Genomic DNA, 8,518 nt, shown 5'->3' with positions numbered 1-8,518 from the left:
CTACAAGAGTTTGAGAAGGAAATGGGAGATTGTCCTTCATAGCAAAGCTAGGAGTTTTAAAATGGCCGAAGGGGAAAATAAATTACATGGGGCACTTTGAGCCTGGCCATCTGTATTCTATTTGTTGTCAATAATGGATTCCCTGGCTGCCAGAGGCCCTTAACCTGGAGAATACGATTCTGACCTTTCAGATGGATTTTTGGGCCAGTTCACAGATGGGGGGGGGGGGGGGGGGGGGGGGGGTCAAGGAAACATCTAAGCATATCTCTCCTTCATCAGACCAGGTGTGAAGGCTACATAAACACAGAATAAAGCCCTAGTATCTCTTTCCAGAGATGAACACTAGATATCGTCTGGGTCTCGGATGGTGGCTTTCCGCTCCCTCCGTTCGCTACAATGGTGTCAGAAGTGGAATGGCGCAATTGTGGCCATCGGAGGCATGTACACGTGAAGGAATTACTGAAGGAAGTAAGTAATATAATAACCTTAACTCAATGGATTTTTGTGCCCTTCTCCCTGATTTTGCTACAATATTATCTATACTGTGGTCCCTACATTTGTGACAAAATTGGTTTAGGCAGCTAGGTGATCCTGATGGAATTTACAGACTTTTGATCCAACAGTAGCACTAAAACACCTGATATCTGATTAGAGAATTTATTTCAGAATTCTTTTTATGATAGCATTGAATATATTTGACATTTGCTTATCCAAATACCTACAAATGCCCAGACAAGGAATTGTTGAACATTTTGACTTTCAATTTTGTATCGCAGATGATAATATTTCTGCCTCAGAAGATGATATGCGTTGCTGATGTAGATTGATTCAACCCACCACGCTTTCATTCAATTGCCTTTCTTCTCTTGCCCGCATGGTAGATTACTTTTGCTTTTGCTAGTTTACATAATAGACATTTTATTTTCAATTATGTTACCTAACATTTAAAATGTGTTAATTTGACTCAAATATGATATATTGGCGAGTTAATTTTTTAAAATCTTGAATAATCGTTCATGATTAATTCAGTTTGTTTATAAACATTCATGAATGGTGTAGCCTAACACTCGGAAAACGTTTGAACCTTTTAGGCCTACATGGAAAGTTATTCTATCCCAAAAGGCTAAAGAAATTGTCCTCTCATTCGCACTGTTGGTATTCTTGGTATTTTATTAGGATCCCCATTAGCTGTTGTGAAAGCCGCAGTTACTCTTCCTGGGGTCCACACAGAACATGAAACATGAAATAATACAGAACATTAATAGACAAGAACAGCTCTAGGACAAAACTACATACATTTAAAAATGGCACACAGCCTACATATCAATATATTTATTTTTTAAACCAGGTTTGCTGTTCATTTGAGCAGTATGAGATGGGAGTACCATGCAATAATCGCTCTATATAATACTGTACACTTTCTTAAATATGTTCTGGATATGGGGACTATGGTGGGATAAGTGTGTGTGGCAGAGCTGTGTGTTGACTATGCAAACAATTTGTAATTTTCAACACATTGTTTCTTACAAAAATAAGAAGTGATTGCAGTCAGTCTCTCCTCAACTCTTAGCAAAGAGAGACTGGCATGCATAGTATTTACAGTTGAAGTCGGAAGTTGACATACACCTTGGCCAAATACACTCAGTTAAACTCAGTTTTTCACAATTCCTGTTTACATACACTCAATTACTATGTGGTTGCATTGCCTTTAAATTCGTTAACTTGGGTCAAAATGTTTCAGGTAGCCTTCCACAAGCTTCCCACAATAAGTTGGGTGAATTTTGGCTCATTCCTTCAGACAGAAATGGTGTAAGTGAGTCTGTCAGTTACACCATACGCACACCATACACACTGAGGCTGGCAGCAAGCTGATTGGTCTGCTGTTAGAACCAGTAAAGGCCACTTTAACACTCTTGCGTAGCGGAATGACTTTGGCTTCCCTTCAGGCCTGAGAACAAAAATATAGATATGACAGATAGGAGTGGCCATATAGTCAGCTACCATCCTCAGTAGCCTTCCATCTAAGTTGGCAATGCCAGGAGGTTTGTCTTTATTGATCGATAACAATTCTTTTTTACCTGTCCAACACTTTACAAAATTCAAACTTACAATGCTTTTATTTCATTATTTGTTTTTTTATGCATGAATATTTTTTATTTTTTTATTTTATTTATTTAACCTTTATTTAACCAGGTAGGCAAGTTGAGAACAAGTTCTCATTTACAATTGCTACCTGGCCAAGATAAAGCAAAAGAGTTCGACACATACAACAACAGAGTTACACATGGAGTAAAGCAAACATACAGTCAATAATATAGTAGAAAAATAAGTCTATATACAATGTGAGCAAATGAGGTGAGATAAGGGAGGTAAAGGCAAAAAAGGCCATGGTGGCGAAGTAAATACAATATAGCAAGTAAAACACTGGAATGGTAGATTTGCAGTGGAAGAATGCAAAGTAGAAATATAAATAATGGGGTGCAAAGGAGCTAAATAAATAAATAAATACCGTAGGGGAAGAGGTAGTTGTTTGGGATAAATTATAGATGGGCTATGTACAGGTGCAGTAATATGTGAGTTGCTCTGACAGCTGGTGCTTAAAGCTAGTGAGGGAGATAAGTGTTTCCAGTTTCAGAGATTTTTGTAGTTCGTTCCAGTCATTGGCAGCAGAGAACTGGAAGGAGAGGCGGTCAAAGGAGGAATTGGCTTTGGGGGTGACCAGAGAGATATACCTGCTGGAGCGCTTGCTACAGGTGGGTGCTGCTATGGTGACCAGCGAGCTGAGATAACGGGGGACTTTACCCAGCAGGGTCTTGTAGATGACCTGGAGCCAGTGGGTTTGGCGACGAGTATGAAGCGAGGGCCAGCCAACGAGAGCGTACAGGTCGCAGTGGTGGGTAGTATATGGGGCTTTGGTGACAAAATGGATGGCACTGTGATAGACTACATCCAATTTATTGAGTAGGGTATTGGAGGCATTGCCGAAGTCGGGGATTGGTAGGATGGACAGTTTTACGAGGGTATGTTTGGCAGCATGAGTGAAGGATGCTTTGTTGCAAAATAGGAAGCAAATTCTAGATTTAACTTTGGATTGGAGATGTTTGATGTGAGTCTGGAAGGAGAGTTTACAGTCTAACCAGACACCTAGGTATTTGTAGTTGTCCACATATTCTAAGTCAGAACCGTCCAGAGTAGTGATGCTGGACGGGTGGGCAGGTGCAGGCAGCGATCGGTTGAAGAGCATGCATTTAGTTTTACTTGTATTTAAGAGCAGTTGGAGGCCACGGAAGGAGAATTGTATGGCATTGAAGCTCGTCTGGATGTTAATTAACACAGTGTCCAAAGAAGGGCCAGAAGTATACAGAATGGTGTTGTCTGCGTAGAGGTGGATCAGAGACTCACCAGCAGCAAGAGCGACATCATTGATGTATACAGAGAAGAGAGTCGGCCCAAGAATTGAACCCTGTGGCACCCCACAGAGACTGCCAGAGGCCTAGACAACAGGCCCTCCGATTTGACACACTGAACTCTATCAGAGAAGTAGTTGGTGAACCAGGCGAGGCAATCATTTGAAAAACCAAGGCTATTGAGTCTGCCGATGAGGATGTGGTGATTGACAGAGTCGAAAGCCTTGGCCAGGTCAATGAATACGGTTGCACAGTATTGTTTCTTATCGATGGCGGTTAAGATATCGTTTAAGATCTTGAGCGTGGCTGAGGTGCACCCATGACCAGCTCTGAAACCAGATTGCATAGCAGAGAAGGTGCGATTAGATTAGAAATGGTCGGTAATCTGTTTGTTGACTTGGCTTTCGAAGACCTTAGAAAGGCAGGGTAGGATAGATACAGGTCTGTAGCTGTTTGGGTCAAGAATGTCCCCCCCTTTGAAGAGGAGGATGACCGCAAGCTGCTTTCCAATCGTTGGGAATCTCAGACGACACGAAAGAGAGGTTGAACAGGCTAGTAATATGGGTAGCAACAATTTCGGCAGATCATTTTAGAAAGAGAGATTCCAGATTGTCTAGCCCGGCTGATTTGTAGGGGTCCAGATTTTGCAGCTCTTTCAGAACATCAGCTGACTGGATTTGGGAGAAGGAGAAATGGGGAAGGCTTGGGAGAGTTGCTGTGGGGGGTGCAGTGCTGTTGACCGGGGTAGGGTTAGCCAGGTGGAAAGCATGGCCAGCCGTAGAAAAATGCTTATTGAAATTCTCAATTATGGTGGATTTATCGGTGGTGACAGAGTGATTGTTCACTGTTCATTGTTGGTATTTCCTGCTTAAGTTTGCCACTTTGCCAATGAAGTAATCATTCAAATAATTGACAACATCAAATGCTTTTGTGATGAATAAGCCATCTGATTTGATGAAAGATGGAGTTGAATTTGTCTTTCTGTCCATAATTTCATTTAAAATACGCCCCCAAAAAATCCCATAATTCATTATGTCATTGGTCTTGGCTTCATAATACAGTTTCTAGTCACATAATTTCTCAATTTGCAGTAAGTCAGCCAGTTAGATGTGCAGCCAGGCTTATTAGCCACGTCTCTTTCAACCGTACAGTTGTTAAATTCCTCATCAATCCATGGAGCCTTAACAGTTCTAACAGTCAGTTTCTTAACAGGTGCATGTGTATCAATAATTGGAATCATCCACATAAGAGTCACAGCAAAAACTTTTCAATGTTCTCTTATACAATATTTTAGGCCCATCTTTTGGAACCTTGGTTCTCATAGATATAGCCACTATTTTATGATCACTACATCCAGTGTAAATCTTTTGACTGTGCGTTCCTTAGTAAACAACATTTAATTGATAGGCTATATTGCTACATTTCCAGGTAGCACGCGTGGTAGGCGTACGTTTAGCATGTCTGCTGAAACAGATCCACAGTAAACCTACCTACCCCTCCGATCTGAGTGGTTACTGTAGATGTAAAGACATAATGCAACTGACTTGGCCAATGTTTTTCCAGAGGTGAGTGAGGGAGAGTGTGTGACAGATGTGCTCTGTTGTCATTAGAGATGCTTGCCCTTTAGTTGCTTCGAGACTTTTGAGGGGCATGCTCATTGGTCCCTTATAATGAAGTTGACCTATGCATGATTAACTTTAGTTTTTAGCTGTTTCAGTCTTGAATGGTCATCACACCTTTATCCTATTTGTCTCAAATTGATTGTAAAGCATACGGTCATTAGAATTGTGTATAATGCAATGATTGTATTTAATGCCTCAAAATATGAGTATTAAGAAATGAACATGTACATTTAACATTATTTGCAATATTTGCATTATACACAATTATGATGGGACAGCAATGGTTTTATAATGGAAAATGTAAATATGTCTATTATGCCACAGAACACTGGTCGAACACTGAACTAGAACACTTGCCATACAATCCTCTCTCTCTCTCCCATTTCCATAAGCCCAGAGAGAGGCTGCTGTTTGCAGTGGAGAGCAGAGCACACGTGGGCTAATGACTTTCTCTGGTGGGTGGGTGGGTGGGGGGAGCAGCCGCCACCAGATAACCTGAACCACTCGTCCACTGTGCCAAGCTAACGACACATTGGGAAGCAAATGGAACATTAGACCATTACATGGCTGTCGTTTGCTCCCTGTGACACTAGAAGCAACTAAAGGGCAAGAAATGGTCGTTCCCATATCCCTTCTAATAAATTGACAGGAGGAAACAGCACAGAAGTCCACTCCAAAGCCTCCCTGAATTGGATGTGTTTTCATTGTACCGGACAGGTGTTTTTGTGCCGAGTTCACGTCAAGTTCCAGGAGCAGCTGGAGCAGAGAGAGGGAAAACCTGCCCGGATCCACTGTTGACCTCCATCTCCGGACACACACAGGTAAGAGAAATGACCGAGGTAAAGTTGGTTTTATATTCACACATTTGGACATTCAACAAACATTTATCACACATTCAACAGACATTCAACAAACATTTATCACACATTCAACAGACATTCAACAAACATTTATCACACATTCAACAGACATTCAACAAACATTTATCACACATTCAACAGACATTCAACAAACATTTATCACACATTTAACAGACATTCAACAAACATTTATCACACATTCAACAGACATTCAACAAACATTTATCACACATTCAACAGACATTCAACAAACATTTATCACACATTCAACAGACATTCAACAAACATTTATCACACATTCAACAGACATTCAACAAACATTTATCACACATTCAACAGACATTCAACAAACATTTATCACACATTCAACAGACAATCAACAAACATGTATCACACATTCAACAGACATTCAACAAACATTTATCACACATTCAACAGACATTCAACAAACATGTATCACACATTCAACAGACATTCAACAAACATTTATCACACATTCAACAGACATTTGCCAAAAGCCATTTAAAAATGTAAAAATCAATAACTAATTCACCATTTGTCCCAGAATCATCAAACTAGATATGATTTATTCTATAAACGTCAAGCTTACCTTTACAACCTTTGTTGTGAATACAAATTCCAGTTTTGATTTGATAGAAATACATAAAATCTATAAAATGCCATTTAAAGGGGTTTAAATCAATAACTAATTCAACCTCTGTTACAGAAACATCAAACTAGGTATGATTTATTCTATAAATGTCTAGCATACTTTTACAACCTTTTGTTTTTAATAAACATTCCAGTTTTGATTTGAAACAAATACATAAATCTATAAGATGCCATTTAAAGAAGGATAAATCAATAACTAATTCACCGTTTGTCACAGAAACATCAAACTAGGCAGGTTTTATTCTATAAATGTCTACTAGTGTACTTTTACAACCCTTGCTTTGAGTAAACATTGCAGTTCTGATTTGATAAAAATACACTAACGTCTATAAAATGGCATTAAATATATATATATATCAATAACATTTTCACTGATTATGACAGAATCATCAAACTAGATATGATTTATTCTATAAATGTCTAACATACTTTTAAAAGCTTGTTGTGAATACAAATGCCAGTTTTTATTTTATAGAAATACATTAAATCTATCAAATGCCATTTTAAACTGTATAAATCAATAATGAATTCAGTGTTTGTCACAGAAACATCAAACAAGGTGTGATTTATTCTATAAATGTCTAGTGTACTTTTACAACCTTTGCTTTGAGTAAACATTCCAGTTCTGATTTGATAGAAATACAACAACATCTATAAAATGGAATTTAAAATATATATATACAGTTGAAGTTGGAACTTTATATACACCTTAGTCAAATACATTTAAACTCAGTTTTTCACAATTCCTGACATTTAATCCTAGTAAAAATTCCCTGTCTTAGGTCAATTAGGATCACCACTTTATTTTAAGAATGTGAAATATCAGAATAGTGATAGAGTGATTTATTTCATTTTTTCCCCCATTACATTCCCAGTGGGTCAGAAGTTTACATACACTCAATTAGTATTTGGTAGCATTGCCTTTAAATTGTTTAACTTGGGTCAAACATTTTGGGAAGCCTTCCACAAGCTTCCCACAATAAGTTTGGTGAATTTTGGCCCATTCCTCCTGACAGAGCTGGTGTAACTGAGTCAGGTTTGTAGGCCTCCTTGCTCGCACATGCTTTTTCAGTTCTGCACACAAACGTTCTATGGGATTGAGGTCAGGGCTTTGTGATGGCCACTTCAATACCTTGACTTTGTTGTCCTTAAGCCGTTTTGCCACAACTTTGGAAGTATGCTTGGGGTCATTGTCCATTTGGAAGACCCATTTGCGACCAAGCTTTAACTTCCTGACTGATGTCTTCAGATGTTGCTTCAATATATCCACAAATTTTCCATCCTCATGATGCCATCTATTTTGTGAAGTGCACCAGTCCCTCCTGCAGCAAAGCATCCCCACAACATGATGCTGCCGCCCCGTGCTTCATGGTTGGGATGGTGTTTTTCGGCTTGCAAGCCTCCCCCTTTTTCCTCCAAACATAACAATGGTCATTATGGCCAAACAGTTCTATTTTTGTTTCATCAGACCAGAGGACATTTCTCCAAAAAGTACGATCTTTGTCCCCATGTGCAGTTGCAAACCGTAGTCTGGCTTTTTTATGGTGGTTTTGGAGCAGTGGCTTCTTCCTTGCTGAGCGGCCTTTCAAGTTATGTCGATATAGAACTCGGTTAACTGTGGATATAGATCGTTTTGTACCTGTTTCCTCCAGCATCTTCACAAGGTCCTTTGCTGTTGTTCTGGGATTGATATGCACTTTTCGCACCAAAGTACCTTTATCTCTAGGAGACAGAACGCGTCTCCTTCCTGAGCGGTATGACGGCTGTGTGGTCCCATGGTGTTTATACTTGCGTACTGTTGTTTGTACAGATGAACGTGGTACCTTCAAGCATTTGGAAATTGCTCCCAAGGATGAACCAGACTTGTCTACAATTTTTTTTCTGAGGTCTTGGCTGATTTCTTTTGATTTTCCCATGATGTCAAGCAAAGAGGCACTGATTTTGAAGTGTGCCTTGA

This window comes from Salvelinus fontinalis, chromosome 13 (genome assembly GCF_029448725.1).
Source record: "Salvelinus fontinalis isolate EN_2023a chromosome 13, ASM2944872v1, whole genome shotgun sequence".
In the NCBI taxonomy this organism is placed as follows: domain Eukaryota; kingdom Metazoa; phylum Chordata; class Actinopteri; order Salmoniformes; family Salmonidae; genus Salvelinus; species Salvelinus fontinalis.
This window is presented reverse-complemented; position numbering follows the sequence as displayed.